This window comes from Oncorhynchus mykiss, chromosome 8, assembly GCF_057628025.1.
Source record: "Oncorhynchus mykiss isolate SJ-2025 chromosome 8, ASM5762802v1, whole genome shotgun sequence".
NCBI classification, from domain to species: Eukaryota; Metazoa; Chordata; class Actinopteri; order Salmoniformes; family Salmonidae; genus Oncorhynchus; species Oncorhynchus mykiss.
The window spans coordinates 17,103,453-17,122,710 of record NC_143029.1 but is presented as its reverse complement, the minus strand read 5'-3'; the positions used below and the strand labels follow the sequence as shown (position 1 = coordinate 17,122,710).

The following is a 19,258-nucleotide window of genomic DNA, read 5'->3' as shown; positions in this document are numbered from 1 at the left end:
ATAAGTAAGAACAAGGTTGGAGAAGGGTGGTCTTTCTTGCACTTGGCTACCTGGGGGCGTCAGGGTAGCCTAGTGGTTAGAGCATTGGACTAGTAACCGGAAGGTTGCAAGTTCAAATCCCCGAGCTGACAAGGTACAAAACTGTTGTTCTGCCCCTGAACAGGCAGTTAACCCACTGTTCCTAGGCCATCATTGAAAATAATAATTTGTTCTTAACTGACTTGCCTAGTTAAATAAAGGTAAAATTATTATTTTTTAAATCTTATAGCAGGTATACTAAACTCTGAACTGTACCTGAGCAGAGAGTCTGACATGCCCAGAATAATTGTTTTGTAGCTGTGTCACGTCTTTCTGGTTCTCTCGCCTGATGACGCATCTGACAGATGGTGTAAAACTGGTTGGCTTTGATACCAGTTGTTGCTCCAGGAACATGAAGCTCTGCTTTGAGTTGCTGTACATTGGATTCAATTCTCACTCAAAGCTGATAAATCTTCTTAAAATAAATTAACTATACTCTCGCTTTTCGTCTCACTGTGTGTTCACGTAATCCCTTCTTCCCATCATCCATTAAAAATAGCAGTAATTGTATTTGCCCTCACAAAGCCTAACCAACGTTGCTGAGCCTACCAGGCATAGGCGTCTTTACAGGTTGTGGCTTCATCCCAGATGGCACCCTATTTCCAATATAGTGTACTACTTTTGACAGGAGCCCTATGGGAACTGGTTAAATGTTGTGCACTACATAGGGAATCTGGTGCCATTTGGTACGCAGACAGGATATTAAAGAGTTGGAGACGAGCCATGTCACAGAAGCTGCTGCTGAGGTAATATACAGCTTCTGAAGAGCTTCACTTTCGCTAAAGTTGAATCAAACGGCATTGTAATTAGCCCTCACAGCAGCACTGTGGGATATTATTCCCTGAGCTGCTTTATAGAAGGTTCAGTTGTTGATGGTCCTCTGTCCCTACACAGTGATGAGCTCCTCAGCTATGACTCTTGCTAGCACCGAGAGGCCCTAAATGCAGTCAGTCCATCAGTTCTTAATTTGGGTAGGTCAGTCTCCAAGCAGAAAAGTATTGAAATGACCCAAAGTATCGAATAGAGCACAGTCAGCTCCAAAAGCATACTATCGCTAACCCAACACACAACCATAAGGTCCTCCTTGATTCCCCTGCTTTACGTTGAAGACTCGGGCTCCCGAGTGGCGCAGCAGTCTAAGGCACTGCATCTCAGTGCTAGAGGCGTCACTACAGACACCCTGGTTCGAATCCAGGCTGTATCACAACTGGCTGTGACTGTGTTCCACCCTATGGGACTCCCAATTGTCCCAGCGTCGTCCGGGTTTGGCTGTTGTAAATAATATTTTTTTCTTAACTGACTTGCCTAGTTAAATAAAGGTTAAATCACTTTTTTTTTTTTTTTTTAAATATATATATATATATATATATATATCTCCCCGTAATGCTCTTTTGATACCACACAATAAAGCTCTCAGAAGTGTAAAGGAAATATTCTTAATTGCCCCTGTGTTTTCCCAGCATGAAAGTATTGAACTGACCCTAAACTAGACCACATTCGGCTCACGTTAAAGATGCAGTGTGTAGGACCAAATCCAACCCAGTACCATCAATCCCTGCCTTACATGTAAGACCTTCATCCTCCTGTAATGCTCTTTGATACCACACAAAGCTCTTGAGGAGAGGCATGGCCTTTACACAATGGTGCAGAATACACACATTGATACTTTTTTGGGTCACTTAGCAGACGCTCTTATACAGAGCAACTTACAGGAGCAAAGTGCCTTGCTCAAGGGCACGTTGACAGATTTTTCATCTAGTCAGCTCGGGGATTCAACCCAGCAACCTTTCGGTTACTGGTCCAACCTCTTAACCGCTAGGCTACCTGCTGCCCCCTTGACCTATTCCACAATTTGTTGTGTTACAGCCTGAATTCAAAATGGATTCAATATTTTTTTAAATCGCACCATCTACACACAATTCTCTATAATGAGAAAGTGAAATCATATTTTTTGTTTACATTTTTGCAAATGTATTGAAAATGAAATACAAAAATATCTAATTTATTCACACCCCTGAGTCAATACATGTTATAATCACCATTGGCAGCGAATACAGCTGTGAGTCTTTCTGGGTAAGTCACTAATAGCTTTGCACACCTGGATTGTACAACCTTTGCCCATTGTTCTTTAAAAAATTATTGATCATTGATGGACAACGTTTTTTTTGTGTGTTTTTACCACCTTTTTCCTCACCAATTTCGTTCCTGTCTCATCGCTGCAACTCCCCAACAGGCTCGGAAGCAAAGGTCGAATCTTGCCTCCCCCTGAAACATCCACCCGCTTAACCCGGAAGCCAGCCGCACCAATGTGTCAGGGGAAACACCGTTCACCTGACGACCGAGGTCAGCCTGTAGGCGCCCGGCCTTCCACAGAGTCGCTAGAGTGCAATGAGCCAAGTAAAGCCCCCTGGCCAAACCCTCCCCTAACCCAGACGCCACTGGGCCAATTGTGCACCGCCCTATGGGACTCCCAATCACCGCCGGTTGGAATACAGCCCGGGATCGAACCCGGGTCTGTAGTTGACGCCTCTGCACTGCGATGCAGTGCCTCAGACCACCTCTCGGGATCCCAGACAACCATTGACTGTCTTCTTGGTAAGCAACTTCAGTGTAGATGTGGCCTTGTGTTGTAGGTTATTGTCCTGCTGAAAGGTGAATTCCTCTCCCAGTGTCTGGTGGAAAGCAGACTGAAGTAGTTTTTCCTCTAGGATCTGCATGTGCTTAGCTCCATTCCGTTTATTTTTTACCCTGAAAAACTCCCCAGTCCTTAACAATTTACAAGCATACACGTAACATGATGCAAACACCACTATGCTTGAAAATATGGAGTGGTACTCAGTGATATGTTGTATTGGATTTGCCCCAAACATAACACTTTGCATTCATTATAAAAAAGTTATGTTTTTCCACATTACTTTAGTGCCTTATTGCAAACAGGATGCATGCTTTGTAATATTAGTATTATGTACAGGCTTTCTTCTTTTCACTCTGTCAATTAGGTTAGTATTAGTATTTTTCTGCTACCACAGCCATTAAACACTGTTTTAAAGTTACCATCGGCCTCACGGTTTCCTTCCTCCCCGGCAACTGAGTTAGGAAGGACACCTGTATCTTTGTAGTGACTGGGTGTATTTATACACTATCCAATTCATTTACTGCTCTAATTATGTTGGTAACCAGTTTATCATAGTAATAAGGCACCTCAGGGGTTTGATATATGGGCAATATTTCACGGCTAAGGGCTGTATCAAGGCACTCCACCATGCGTCATGCATAAGAACAGACCTTAGTCGTGGTATATTGGCCATATACCACAAATCCCCGAGGTGCCTTAAACTGGTTACCAACATAATTACAGCAGTAAAAATAAATGTTTTGTCATACTCGTGGTATACGTTCTGATACACCACGGCTGTCAGACAATCTGCATTCAGGGCTTGACCCACCCAGTTTATAACAAGGAATACATAGCTTGTGTAAAACTCAATTATAAACCCAATAGGAGTGCCTTCCAACTACTCCACTGCAATTTACACTTGAAGCAGTCAGCCAGCCAGTCATGTCTTTCATTTTGCTTACCGGAGTGTACCGCAGCCAGATCAGAAAACCCACAATCAGTGTCAATGCTTTTTGCATGTAGGCTACGCTACATCAAGGCCCTATGAGAAGTCAATAGAAAGTAGAATGCTGAGTCTATGATGACGAAGAACATGAGGATGACTAGGATGATGATAGTGAATGATGAAGATGGTGCATAGTCTGTAATGCAGTTAACACTCAGCCTGCCTGTCAGCACCTCCAGTGGTCCGCTCCTGCTAATGAGTCAATGGGGCTGGTGTTTTTTAATGAAGCAGATCCAAGCAGACAAGACTGCCATCGGAAAGGGAAGGCTACTGTAGGAATTCTAATTGGTATTAGGATCCCCATTAGCTGAGGCCATATTGTCACTCTGGCGCTCTATTATTAGTACTTCATCATTTCTTTATTCTCATTTTATTTCATTCACTTTAGTGAATATTATTTTCTGTGCTATTTTCTTGCTGCAGAGTTTTTTATTCCCTTTGCTGTATGTATAACTAAGCATTGGAATTTGAATGTAAACTTGACTTCCCGTGGACATTACAGTAACTGAGATAAGAGCCTTTATGAAGCCACTAAGATGCTGTGTTTGTTTTACTAATAAGTTGCTTCTGTCTCAGCTACATCCAGCTCCTTCCTTGGCAAATTTAGGCCTTGTAGTCCATCCTTGTTTCTGCCCGTTTTCAGGGTCTTATTCATTAGGCACCAAACGGAAGAAAATGGACTGACCGTTTGGTACCTAATGAATACGACCCTGGAGTGTGGCCCTTGTGAGCCCTGAGGTTTGGGAGACGTAAAATGTTGCTGTGGTCTGTCTGAAGCTAAAGGCTCCTTTTCTCAGAAACTGTGTGAAAAACAGGAGTGGAGGACATTAGACGAGACCCGTTGGCATGGTGACCTCACTAAAATGTTTATTGAATATATGCTCATTGCCTGTGGCTTCTAACTGCCTTAGAGATATGATGACCCTGGGTCTAGCTACCCCAAGAGAACTCAACAATATCTCTCTTTCTCTCCCTTTACCCCTCTATCTCTCTCGCTGTCTTTTCTCTTTCTCTGTCCCTATTTTCTCTCTCTCTCTCTCTCTCTCTCTCTCTCTCTCTCTCTATTCAGTTCATCAGTTCATGATTATTCAGACCTGTACACAGTTGCCATGGCACTGGATTGGCAGCTTGTCTCCTTGTCATATCTAGACAATCTATCAAGCGGAAGATAAGAGATTGGATTTCATTTGAAAATATGAATATGAACCATTGAACTGTGGGGAGATATTAGCCTTACTTTGATTGACATTGCATTAGTAAGTCAGGTTTTGCATCCATTCCTTCTCAAATAAATTATGGGAACACAAAGCCTTACACTCAAAGATGATTATTGATTTGTTTGTCTGTTTGTCTTTTCAGGGTAGGCCAGTGTGATTTCAATGTTCGGCTATTGTGAAAAGAGAAAGAGATCATCTCCCTTAGGGTGGAGAAGATGAAGACGGGACAGATCGACAAGACCAAGGAGCCCTTCAGTGTCAGGAACAAGCCATTCTTCAACATCCACGCAGCACGAAAGGTAACACACACAAACACACACTGTGCCAGCTCATCCCAAGTCTGAGGTGGTGGTGGTATGACATGCTACAAGTTCCTAATTTGTGATTTTAATTTTTTTTGTAAACTTTTTTTTTAAGGGGTGGAACAGCTTAATATTGTGGAAAGATTGTTGCTTCCATCAATGTAATTCTAACGGTTTTCTTGAGTTGAAGGAGAGGCGGACCAAAATGCAGCGTGGTTTCTATTCATGGTTCTTTAATAAAGACTCAACACATGAACAAACTAACAAAACAATAAACGTGAGAACCTAAAACAGCCCTATCTGGTGCAAACACAGAAACAGGAACAATCACCCACAAACACACAGTGAAACCCAGGCTACCTAAGTCTGATTCTCAATCAGAGACAACTAATGACACCTGCCTCTGATTGAGAACCATACTAGGCCGAAACATAGAAATACCCAAATCATAGAAAAACAAACATAGACTGCCCGCCCCAACTCACGCCCTGACCATACTAAATAATGACAAAACAAAGGAAATAAAGGTCAGAACGTAACAGTAATTGTCTGAATTTCCAATCCCCCATATATTTTGGGGGTTAAATATATATATATCCATACACAATGCATACATATACATACTAGAGGTCGACCGATTAATCGGAATAGCCGATTAATTAGGGCGGATTTCAAGTTTTCATAACAATTGGAAATCGATATTTTTGGGCGCCGATTTTGCCGATTTTTTTATACCATTATTTAACTAGGCAAGTCAGTTAAGAACACATTCTTATTTTCAATGACGGCCTAGGAACTGTGGGTTAACTGCCTTGTTCAGGGGCAGAACGACAAATTTTCACCTTGTCCGCTCGGGGGATCCAATCTTGCAACCTTACAGTTAACTAGTCCAACGCTCTAACCACCTGCCTCTCATTGCACTCCACGAGGACCCTGCCTGTTACGCGAATGCAGTTGAAGCCAAGGTAAGTTGCTAGCTAGCATTAAACTTTTATTATAAAAAAACAATCAATCAATCATAATCACTAGTTATAACTAAACATGATTGATGATATTGCTTGTTTATGTAGCGTATGCTGCGTTGCATATAATCGATGCAACGCTGGGGGATGAACTAACAAAAGCGCATTTGCGAAAAAAGCACAATCGTTGGACGACTACCTAACCATAAACACCAATGCCTTTCTTAAAATCAATACACAGAAGTATATATTTTTAAGCCTGCATATTTAGCTAAAAGAAATCCAGGTTAGCAGGCAATATTAACCAGGTGAAATTGTGTAATTTCTCTTGCGTTCATTGCACGCAGAGTCAGGGTATATGCAACAGTTTGGGCAGCCTGGCTCATTGCGAACTAATTTGCCAGAATTTTACGTAATTATGACATAACATTAAAGGTTGTGCAATGTAACAAGAATATTTAGACTTAGGATGCCACCCGTTAGATAAAATACCGAACGGTTCCGTATTTCACTGAAATAATAAACGTTTTGTTTTCGAAATTATAGTTTCCGGATTCGACCATATTAATGACCAAAGGCTCGTATTTATGTGTGTTATTATGTTATAATTAAGTCAGCAGTCTGACTGAGCGATGGTAGGCAGCAGCAGGCTCGTAAGCATTCATTCAAACAGCACTTTCGTGCGTTTTGCCAGCAGCTCTTCGCAAGCACAGCGCTGTTTATGACTTCAAGCCTATCAGCCTAATGGCTGGTGTAACCGATGTGAAATGGCTAGCTAGTTAGCTGGGTGTGCGCTAATAGCGTTTCAAACGTCACTCGCTCTGAGACTTGGAGTAGTTATTTCCCTTGCTCTGCAAGGGCCGCGACTTTTGTGGACGCTGCTTTGAGTGTGGCTGTTGTCGATGTGTTCCTGGTTCGAGCCCAGGTAGGGGCGAGGAGAGGGACGGAAGCTATACTGTTACACTGGCAATACTATAGTGCCTATCAGAACATCCAATAGTCAAAGGTATATGAAATGCAAATGATATAGAGAGAAATAGTCCTATAAATACTATATTAACTACAACCTAAAACCTCTTACCTTGGAATATTGAAGTCTCATGTTAAAAGGAACCACCAACTTTCATGTGTTCTCATGTTCTGAGCAAGGAAATCAAACGTTAGCTTTTTTACATGGCACATATTGCACTTTTACATCTCCAACACTTTGTTTTTGCATTATTTAAACCAAATTGAACATGTTTCATTATTTTTTTTAGGCTAAATTGATTTTTATTTATGTATTATATTAAGTTAAAATAAGTGTTCATTCAGTATTGTTGTAATTGTCATTATTACAAATAAATTACTAAAAATCGGCCGATTAATCGGTATCGGCCTTTTTGGTCCTCCAATAATCGGTATCGGCGTTGAAAAATCATAATCGGTCGACCTCTAATACATACACATACCTATATAGACATACATACTTTTTTTAGAATATACCTTTATTATTCCCCGCAAACCCTACCACCCTTCCTCCAATTGGAGTAAACTAATAAACAATAACACTTAGGCTTCTACCTTCGGTTTATACATACAGTGGGGCAAAAAAGTATTTAGTCAGCCACCAATTGTGCAAGTTCTCCCACTTAAAAAGATGAGAGTGGCCTGTAATTTTCATCATAGGTACACTTCAACTATGACAGACAAAATGAGGGAAAAAAATCCAGAAAATCACATTGTAGGATTTTTAATGAATGTATTTGCAAATTATGGTGGAAAATAAGTATTTAGTCAATAACAAAAGTTTATCTCAATACTTTGTTATATACCCTTTGTTGGCAATGACAGAGGTCAAACATTTTCTGTAAGTCTTCACAAGGTTTTCACACACTGTTGCTGGTATTTTGGCCCATTCCTCATCTAGAGCAGTGATGTTTGGGGGCTGTTGCTGGGCAACACGGACTTTCAACTCCCTCCAAAGATTTTCTATGGGGTTGAGATCTGGAGACTGGCTAGGCCACTCCAGGACCTTGAAATGCTTCTTACGAAGCCACTCCTTCGTTGCCCGGGCGGTGTGTTTGGGATCATTGTCATGCTGAAAGACCCAGCCACGTTTCATCTTGTGATAAGGTGCGTCTCGGTGAGAGGTGTAGGAGTCAGGCGCAGGAGAGCAGGGATTTCTGAGAAGCGTGTTTAATATAGATATATGTATACATATATATATATATACACACATAGCCCACCAATACAAAATTGGCACAGATGAAAATCCCAAACTATGCTCTCGAAGGAACAGAAACTCGTGTCAATACACAGAGGAACAACCACAGTTCCGACACTACATACACGTACGTAATAGCGAAAACAATTAACAGCATAGATAATCGAACGCAAATACCCACAAGCTTAATCTTGCACGAATTAAGGCAGGCAACGGGTGCCCTATATACACACAGAAATAAAAGCAATTGAAACCAGGTGTGAAAAGGAACACAGACAAAACAACCAGAAAAGGAAAAAGGGATCGGTAGCGGCTAGTAAACCGGCGACGCCGAGCGCCGCCCGAACAGGGAGAGGAGTTACCTTCGGTAGAAGTCGTGACACATCTTCAATGCCCTTGCTGATGGAAGGAGGTTTTCACTCAAAATCTCATGATACATGGCCCCATTCATTCTTTCCTTTACAGCCCCAAAGCATGATGTTTCCACCCCCATGCTTCACAGTAGGTATGGTGTTCTTTGGATGCAACTCAGCATTCTTTGTCCTCCAAACACGACGAGTTGAGTTTTTACCAAAAAGTTATATTTTGGTTTCATCTGACCATATGACATTCTCCCAATCTTCTTCTGGATCATCCAAATGCTCTCTAGCAAACTTCAGACGGGCCTGGACATGTACTGGCTTAAGCAGGGGGACATGTCTGGCACTGCAGGATTTGAGTCCCTGGTGGCGTAGTGTGTTACTGATGGTAGGCTTTGTTACTTTGGTCCCAGCTCTCTGCAGGTCATTCACTAGGTCCCCCCATGTGATTCTGGGATTTTTGCTCACAGTTCTTGTGATCATTTTGACCCCACGGGGTGAGATCTTGCATGGAGCCCCAGATCGAGGGAGATTATCAGTGGTCTTGTATGTCTTCCATTTCCTAATAATTGCTCCCACAGTTGATTTCTTCAAACCAAGCTGCTTACCTATTGCAGATTCAGTCTTCCCAGCCTGGTGCAGGTCTACAATTTTGTTTCTGGTGTCCTTTGACAGCTCTTTGGTCTTGGCCATAGTGGAGTTTGGAGTGTGACTGTTTGAGGTTGTGGACAGGTGTCTTTTATACTGGTAACAAGTTCAAACAGGTGCCATTAATACAGGTAACGAGTGGAGGACAGAGGAGTCTCTTAAAGAAGAAGTTCCAGGTCTGTGAGAGCCAGAAATCTTGCTTGTTTGTAGGTGACCAAATACAGTGCCTTGCGAAAGTATTCGGCCCCCTTGAACTTTGCGACCTTTTGCCACATTTCAGGCTTCAAACATAAAGATATAAAACTGTATTTTTTTGTGAAGAATCAACAACAAGTGGGACACAATCATGAAGTGGAACGACATTTATTGGATATTTCAAACTTTTTTAACAAATCAAAAACTGAAAAATTGGGCGTGCAAAATTATTCAGCCCCTTTACTTTCAGTGCAGCAAACTCTCTCCAGAAGTTCAGTGAGGATCTCTGAATGATCCAATGTTGACCTAAATGACTAATGATGATAAATACAATCCACCTGTGTGTAATCAAGACTCCGTATAAATGCACCTGCACTGTGATAGTCTCAGAGGTCCGTCAAAAGCGCAGAGAGCATCATGAAGAACAAGGAACACACCAGGCAGGTCCGAGATACTGTTGTGAAGAAGTTTAAAGCCGGATTTGGATACAAAAATATTTACCAAGCTTTAAACATCCCAAGGAGGACTGTGCAAGCGATAATATTGAAATGGAAGGAGTATCAGACCACTGCAAATCTACCAAGACCTGGCCGTCCCTCTAAACTTTCAGCTCATACAAGGAGAAGACTGATTAGAGATGCAGCCAAGAGGCCCATGATCACTCTGGATGAACTGCAGAGATCTACAGCTGAGGTGGGAGACTCTGTCCATAGGACAACAATCAGTCGTATATTGCACAAATCTGGCCTTTATGGAAGAGTGGCAAGAAGAAAGCCATTTCTTAAAGATATCCATAAAAAGTGTTGTTTAAAGTTTGCCACAAGCCACCTGGTAGACACACCAAACATGTGGAAGAAGGTGCTCTGGTCAGATGAAACCAAAATTGAACTTTTTGGCAACAATGCAAAACGTTAGGTTTGGCGTAAAAGCAACACAGCTGAACACACCATCCCCACTGTCAAACATGGTGGTGGCAGCATCATGGTTTGGGCCTGCTTTTCTTCAGCAGGGACAGGGAAGATGGTTAAAATTGATGGGAAGATGGATGGAGCCAAATACAGGACCATTCTGGAAGAAAACCTGATGGAGTCTGCAAAAGACCTGAGACTGGGACGGAGATTTGTCTTCCAACAAGACAATGATCCAAAACATAAAGCAAAATCTACAATGGAATGGTTAAAAAATAAACATATCCAGGTGTTAGAATGGCCAAGTCAAAGTCCAGACCTGAATCCAATCGAGAATCTGTGGAAAGAACTGAAAACTGCTGTTCACAAATGCTCTCCATCCAACCTCACTGAGCTCGAGCTGTTTTGCAAGGAGGAATGGGAAAAGATTTCAGTCTCTCGATGTGCAAAACTGATAGAGACATACCCCAAGCGACTTACAGCTGTAATCGCAGCAAAAGGTGGCGTTACAAAGTATTAACTTAAGGGGGCTGAATAATTTTGCACGCCCAATTTTTCAGTTTTTGATTTGTTAAAAAAGTTTGAAATATCCAATAAATGTCGTTCCACTTCATGATTGTGTCCCACTTGTTGTCGATTCTTCACAAAAAAATACAGTTTTATATCTTTATGTTTGAAGCCTGAAATGTGGCAAAAGGTCGCAAAGTTCAAGGGGGCCGAATACTTTCGCAAGGCACTGTATATATTTTACAGACCCCGTATGTTTTACATTGGTTATCTTGTTATTAGTCCCACCCTTCAGCTCCATTCAACCCCTCCCATCTATCTCTTAACACCATCCATTTTGGATTTCAATTTGCCATATATATTTTCAACTGTGCTGTGATGCTTGACAAAAGTACTGAGCCTTTCTATTCTCATAGCTTCTACAGATTGTAAATAAAAAATACTTTTTTTTGCTAAAATAATTATTATATTATTGATTGTTTGACTATGGCTTTTCAAATCACCCAATATTGCTATCGTCAGCGTTAGTTCTAGGCAAATGTTGCAATTCTTCAGCCATTCCTGGACCTGTGACCAAAAACAAGCTACATATGGACAATACCAAAATAAAGGATCTAATGACTGCCTCCTCACAGCAAAATCTGCAGAGCCTAATTCGTGATTTAGTGACTCATCTAAAGTCTAATCGAAACATCAGGATAGATAAACTTCCGATGACATTTTAGTCTCCAATTGTTTTCTCACTTTGAAACAAATCTGTATTATTAATTTTGAAGTATTAATGCGCTTTCATAAAGTGGTGATGGGTACATTTGCTTCCTACGCTGTTCTACTAATTCCAGTTTCCATTGCTTGTAGTGCTTTTAGTTATTGTAGTTTGACTGCCTTCGTACCAAAGGGCTTTGTAGATGCCTCTTATCACCATTAAAATAACAAGTGGAATTGTCAAAGCTTTGATTTGAAAATCAGCCCCTTTAATCAGTGAGACTATTTATGGTACTCTAAATAATCAACAAAAAGAAATTGTGGAAATGGCCAATGTTCCTATGGGAGTGTATTCCTGTAAAATTCACTCAATAATCTGATTGATTATTCACAAATTCCTTTTTACTATTAGTTCTATAAATAAGCAGATAACTAGATTTCTCTAGAACATCGAATAACGACTAGATTCGTATCAGATTATACTAGTAAATCTAGTCATATTTCTTAGCAGATTATACTAGTAAATCTAGTAATATTGAGCTGCCACATCTATATTTGTGTTTGTTAGAATGCTGCTCATGTACTACAGGACAAGTGTTTTTATTCTCCAAAAGCTATTAAACCTCCCATTCAAGGCCCTGCACCCTCTGCCCTGTAATGTCTCAGCCGAAGGGTATGGTGCAATTAAATAGATCTGCACAGCGCTGGATCAGTGGGAAACTAGCTCTGTATGTTCACATTAAATGCCTGATAACAGAGTAGAGGAGAGTGAAGGTTTCTAGCAGTTCTGTCAGTCTTCACATTTCTCCCACCACTGTTCATCTGTCTCGTCTGGTCATGGCAGGAGTAGGGAACAGCCCCAGTCCCAGCTACTATCACAGATCTCTTTGTGCTGAAGCCTGTTTTTGTCCTGTATGAAATGTTAGCCATGAATGACTGGGTTACCTCCCCTGGTAACCCCTGTTTCGACTTCCAACCAGTACTATCTGAACCCTTTATGACAGATCATAGATCGCCCAGTCTCTTGTTAGCGGGATGTCGATGTCTATCTATATTGTAAACAACAGCTGGTGCATGAAATCTAATGAGTCTTGGGGTTTTGCTCGCCTGAGGTAGAGTATCTCATGATAAGCTGTAGACCACACTATTTACTAAGAGTTTTCATGTATATTCTTCGTAGCTGCCTATTTACCACCACAAACCGCACTCAATGAGCTGTATATGGCCATAAGCAAACAGGAAAACACTCATCCAGGGGCGGTGCTGTCTAATGGCCGGGGACTTTAATGCAGGGAAACTTTGATCTGTTTTACCTCATTTCTACCAGCATGTTAAATGTGCAACCAGAGGGGAAAAAAACTCTTACACCACCTTTACCTCACGCACAGAGACGCGTACAAAGCTCTCCCTTGCCATTAATTTGGCGACTCTGACCATAATTATATCCTCCTGATTCCTGCTTACAAGCAAAAAGCAAAGCAGGAAGCTTACTTGTTCACTAAAAAAGTGGTCAGATGAAGCAGATGCTAAGCTACAGGACTGTTTTGCTAGCACAGACTGGAATATGTTCCAGGATTCTTCTGATGGCATTGAGGAGTACACCACATCAGTCACTGGCTTTGTCAATAAGTGCATTGATGAGGTCGTCCCCACAGTGATCGTACGTAGAGCTGCTGCTTTCAAGGAATCTTCACTGACATTTTCAACCTGTGCCCAAGAACACTAAGGTAACTTGCTTAAATGACTACCAACCCGTAGCACTCACGTCTGTAGCCATTAAGTGCTTTGAAAGGCTGGTCATGGCTCACATCAACACCATTATCCCAGAAACCCTAGACCCACTCCAATTTTCATACCTCCCCAACAGATCCACAGATGATGCAATCTCTATTGCACTCCACACTGCCCATTCCCACCTGGACAAAAGGAACACCTATGTGAGAATGCTATTCATTGACTACAGCTCAGCGTTCAACACCATAGTGCCCTCAAAGCTCATCACGAAGCTAAGGACCCTGGGACTAAACACCACCCTCTGCAATTGGATCCTGGACTTCCTGATGGGCCGCCCCCAAGTGGTAAGTGTAGGTAACAACACATCCAACACACTGGTCCTCAACACGGGGGCCACCCCCGGGGGTGCATGCTCAGTCCCCTCCTGTATTCCCTGTTCACTCATGCCTGCATGGCCAGGCACGACTCCAACACCATCATTAAGTTTTCCGATGACACAACAGTGGTAGGCCTGATCACCAACAACGATGAGACAGCCTATAGGGAGGAGGTCAGAGACCTGGCAGTGTGGTGCCAGGATAACAACCTCTCCCTCAACGTGATCTTGACAAAGGAGATGATTTTGGACTACAGGAAAAGGAGGACCGAGCACGCCCCCCTTCTCATCGACTGGGCTGTAGTGGAGCAGGTTGAGAGCTTCAAGTTCCTTGGTTTCCACTTCACCAACAAACTATCATGGTCCAAACACACCAAGACAGTTGTGAAAATGGCACAACAAAGCCTGTTCCCCCTCAGGAGACTGAAAAGATTTGGCATGGGTCCTCAGGGGCCAAGGTTCCTGCCATCCAGGACCTCTACCAGGCGGTGTCAGGGAAAGGCCCTAAAAATTGTCAAAGACCACCCTAGTCATGGACTGTTCTCTCTGCTACCGCACGGTAAGCGGTGTAGGAGTGCCAAGTCTAGGTCCAAATGGCTTCTTAACAGCTTCTACACCCCAAGCCATAAGACTTCAGAACAGCTAATCAAATGGCTACCCAGACTATTTGCATTGCCCCCCCCCCCCCCCCCCCCCCTCTCTTTTACACTGCTGCTATTCTGTTTATTATCTATGAATAGTCACTTTAACTCTAACTACGTGTACATATTACCTCAACTAACTGGTTCCCCCCGCACATGACTCTGTACCGGTACACTCTGTATATAGCCTCACTACTGTTATTTTACTGCTGCTCTTTATCCAGAATTGTTACTTACACATTTTTTTTTTTACACTTATTTTTCTTAAAACTGCATTGTTGGTTAAGGGCTTGTAAGTAAGCATTTCACTGTAAGGTCTACCTGTTGTATTCGGCGCATGTGACAAATAACATTTGATTTGATTGGAATTATGCCTGCCTCACTCACTGTCTTGGTTCAGCTGCTGAGGCCATCTGCTCCAGAGCCTCTGCATACAGCCATATATCTGTTCGAGCCAACATGAAACGGGGGGGAATTGGAATCTGGTTTATTCATTCACAGTGGCGCAGCTCTCCACTTCATGGCATGTTTGCCGGAAATTCCTTCAATGATATTTCAATGAGAGGCCAAAGCTGTGTGATGGCTTTTGTCTATTGCTGTGCGGCTGGATTGTGTCCCGACTCCTGCCTCCCTCATGTTTCCAGCTCTGCTCATTTAATGTGCAATTTTCCCTTTAAATGGGACTATATTGGACTATCTATTTATTTAGTTTGGGAAATAGTTTTGCATTAATCGCAATAGCCTGTATTTTGTTAGAATACAAAGGACTTATCGAGTCGCTCTGTTTTATTTGAACATTTTGAGCAGTGAAGTGGATGGGACTGGAAAATGGACTCCTAGGAGGCAAAAAAGCATTTGCTGAGTGGACGATTAGGTTTTAGATTTGATTTGCCTTAGCTCTGGTCTAAGTTAAGGGCCCATTAACAGACTGGAGTATGAGAGAGGGTTCAGTTGGAGGCGATGGAGAGCCCTCTGGTCATTTCAAATGGCTGACAGTAGATGTGGAAAAGATCTGGACTTAATGAAGAGTGACACTGAATGCTCTTTCACACCAGCTAGATGTGCTCACTCACTGGTTTTAATTGAGCTGTGTGCTGAGGCCCCTAATAACCCCCACCCACCTTTGCACACACACTTGTGCACACACATAGCCATCTGCGGTCACGTGCTCTACATGTCAAGTGGCTCTTAAGCACACGACAGCATTGGGTCAAACTGCAAATTGGTGCAGTTGTCATTGAACTTTGTTAGCCACCACCTTATCCATTTACTTAGCAGGTCTACAACATTATTATAGCCTGTTTGAATGGATTTGTCTGATATTGATTTGCCCAAAGCGGGAAACCATTGTCTGGTATGTGGTCGGAGTTCGAGGTTCTTATGTGTAAATTCTAGACTAAGTCATCTTTTTCCAAAAAGGGACCAAGTTCAGATTACTCTTAACAGCTCTTGCACTATTGAATTTATTGAGGAAATGTTGTTCTTCTGAAAAACTACGGAGATGCCCTTTTTAGTTGAGAAGCTCTCCTGAATTAGCCTGGCTGACAGGACCTAGGTCACTCAGCACACAGAGAGCCGTGACACTGGTCTGGGAAGGAGGCAGTTTGTTAATGCAATACTCACTCAGATATTGTGCAACGGTTTTGATTGGTTCTCTCTAGGAATGTAACGATTCACCGATAGGCATCGGTCCCCTATTCAAATGTTTAAAAGATACAAGTGCGTCAATACGCTGAACCCAAACCGATCCAAATGTAGCATGCGTTGGTCAGAAAATGTATTCAAACATTACGAATCGCTGGTTCACAATTTGTTTTTCTTGCTCATATTATATTCTACCTTCTGAAAATGGCTGATATTTTATGACGACTGAAGTGTCCTCTCCTTCAGTGTCGATCTGCATGTAACTGTGTTGACAGTCATTGATCTGCAAGTCATTTTGTATGCCGAACAACCCAGGCAGTATCAGTAGCTTAGTCAAACTGCCCAGCTTCGTGCACTGCACCTTCAGCATTCAAATGCTAAAATGGCTTGCGTGATATTAGGCTTTATTATTTGAGTGACAACCTATGTAATTTTCTAGGTTATTGTTATCTATGCGTTGTTGTGATTTACCAGAATAAAAGTAAGCTACCGGAGACAACTTTCATCTGGCTATACCTGCTGTATACCTGTTGAACGGGGCTTACAATAGATTTTTATTTTGATCAGCAATAGTTTTGGTAGTTTTGCTTTAAACAGTCAGGGTATATGGTAATGGTTAGATATGCAGGGTAAAGTTGATAATTTCATAATGAGGACAGCAATCACTTTTACGAGGCGCACTGCATTGCCGAAGTGAGTGGAGAAGAAAAGATCGCTCCATTAAAAATATTCAAATGGTCAAAACCTTTCGATTTTGAGATTGGGTAAGAAATCTAAAGTTGTGCTATATATTCATTGGCTATGTCATAGCTAATTTGTAAACGGTAAATATTGATACATTACTAGCTCAAACACAAAAATGACAAGTTAAATAGTGGGTGATGGTGATTTCAGAACCAATGTGGGGGGACAAAAAACACAAGATACATTGTCCCCCCCTAATCTGATAGTGGTAGATGTCTAGTCTCTTTTATGACCCTAATCTGATAGTGGTAGATGTCTAGTCTCTTTTATGACCCTAATCTGATAGTGGTAGATGTCTAGTCTCTTTTATGACCCTAATCTGATAGTGGTAGATGTCTAGTCTCTTTTATGACCCTAATCTGATAGTGGTAGTGGGGTGGTAGATGCCTCGTCTTCCTGTATCATATCGGAACCCATGTGTCTACTATACATATGTATCGAATCGTCTTCAAAGAGAAAGATCCACATCCCTAGTCCTCTCAAATATATATTTTTCCCTCAGGTTTACAGACTTCTCATTGTTTGGATTTGAAAATCCAACCTTTGTAATGGAAGGGGGCGTCGCTCAGGGGCTGTGATTGGGTGTTTGTGAGGAGAGACAACCAGTAAACGCGCTTAATATTAGGCTATGTAGCATAATTATTCTGCCTGATGGTGTTTTTTCTGTGGCTGAATGTAATGTACCCAGATTTAATGATGTGATTGGTAATCTTTCCATGCCTTTCCCACCAGTCTAATATCCATGCCTCAACACTGCCACCAATTAGTTCAATTCACTGTTTAATTTGATCATTAAAGCAGTGTGATCAGTATCAGCAAACCTTGACCTTTAACCCCTACAATAACACTAGCTTAATGCTACCTAAGTGGAATGGTTCTTCAAAACTAGTGTTTCTTATGGCCGGCATCGAGAAACGACTTTCAAGACGAAAGCAAGGGAACAGATGGATTTCTTCCTGCCAGCGAGCCATTCTCATCTTGGAAATGGGAGACCTGTTTATCTGCAATTGAATTTTCTTAGGGACCTAAAATGTGGGCCTAGTTCATTTTCCTACTTTATGAGATTAGTTTATTTTCACCGAATCAGACTTATGGTGGAGGACTAGAATAAAGCTTAGGTGATATATTGACTGCTGGGAGAATTGGACTTTAAAAGAGTGTTAACTGGGGGACGACTGAAGAATGCAATTTCTATCTCTGGGGGCGTACTCCAAAGCACTCATTTGTTTTCTGTGAGGAGTTATGAGTCACAAACTGCAGTCATGTATCTGTGTTGCACCATGAAAGAGCCACTTTCACACTTCTTATGCAGCACTATGGAATTACCTCAACTCTTTTGTGAGGACCTTGTACAGACTGTGTTAGTGATTGGGGTTCAGTTTAAACTCCCATCCCTCCTTGTCAGTTCAATGCCTTATCTCAACACAACAGATACATCATTTGTACCTGGGATTGGTAGCTGTTCTGGGCCCGGGCTAGTGTTGCTGACTGTCAAAGGGAATTCAAAAGGGCAGACTAAATGAGAGTAAACCCGGTCTTAACTGTGTGATTCCTTAGCGGAGCAATCGATGGCTGTCTATCAGTCTGCCTCCTGTCCTTGCTAGGCAGGCTCACAGACTTGCTACCGCCCACCTAGCATTGCCCGCCTAGCACCGCCCCCTTGCCCGTCTGCCCTCCAGCAGCTCAAGGTGAACGTGGTGGGGACTGGGGAGGGAGACGCAGTCTGTGTTTTGTGTGTGTGTGACTGCATCATGCTTGTCAATGGAAAGTGTTCTGTCCTTCCCTTATCTAGGTAGGCCTATGTTAAACAATTCCAAGATCTTGTCCGGAGTGCCATTTTTGAATCAGAAGTTTTAGTAAATGTTTTGCTTTTGTGTGCATGTTAACAATACTAAGGTATTGTCCAGATTGCCAGCTTTGAATCAGAAGATTTCAACAATGTTCAGTGTGCCATTTCGTATACTCCATCATTACAGAAGTAATTTGCGTTGCAATTAAATTATATTTAGCCTAATTACAAATGTTGAGTTGCAGATGAAACCCCTGCTTCCCCTTATCGGTATTCAATTCCTTGCAAACCATAGAAGCATGTAATCATTGATTCGCTTGCAGCAAACTCTTAAAGCAAATCCTAAAAAACTGGTCTGTTTTCCTCCACAGTCTTGCACAAACTTCTCCTATATTAAAATGTAGAGACTTGGTCTGATAACTAAAAGGCCATACACAACACAACCAATAGAACATACAGAGAATGTTGTGTTGACACTGCCTTAGAACAGGGGTCTTCAACCTTTTCTTGCCCAGGGACCTCCTCCCAGGCAAATCAGGACCAAGGGGCCCCCATCATACATTAACAAAATAATTATTCACTTTTTCTCAGGTGAATAATAATGGCAAGGAGAAGTAATC

General features: G+C 42.0%; 1 long non-coding RNA gene across 1 annotated transcript in view; it reads left to right on the top strand.

Moving 5' to 3' along the window:
- The window catches only part of LOC149981434 (uncharacterized), a 74,930-nt gene that overhangs the window by 43,711 nt on the left and 11,961 nt on the right, over positions 1-19,258 (top strand). The window contains exon 7 of the long non-coding RNA XR_016497624.1: positions 5,061-5,217. This is a non-coding gene — a long non-coding RNA (uncharacterized LOC149981434). The remainder of the gene's footprint in view (positions 1-5,060; positions 5,218-19,258) is intronic.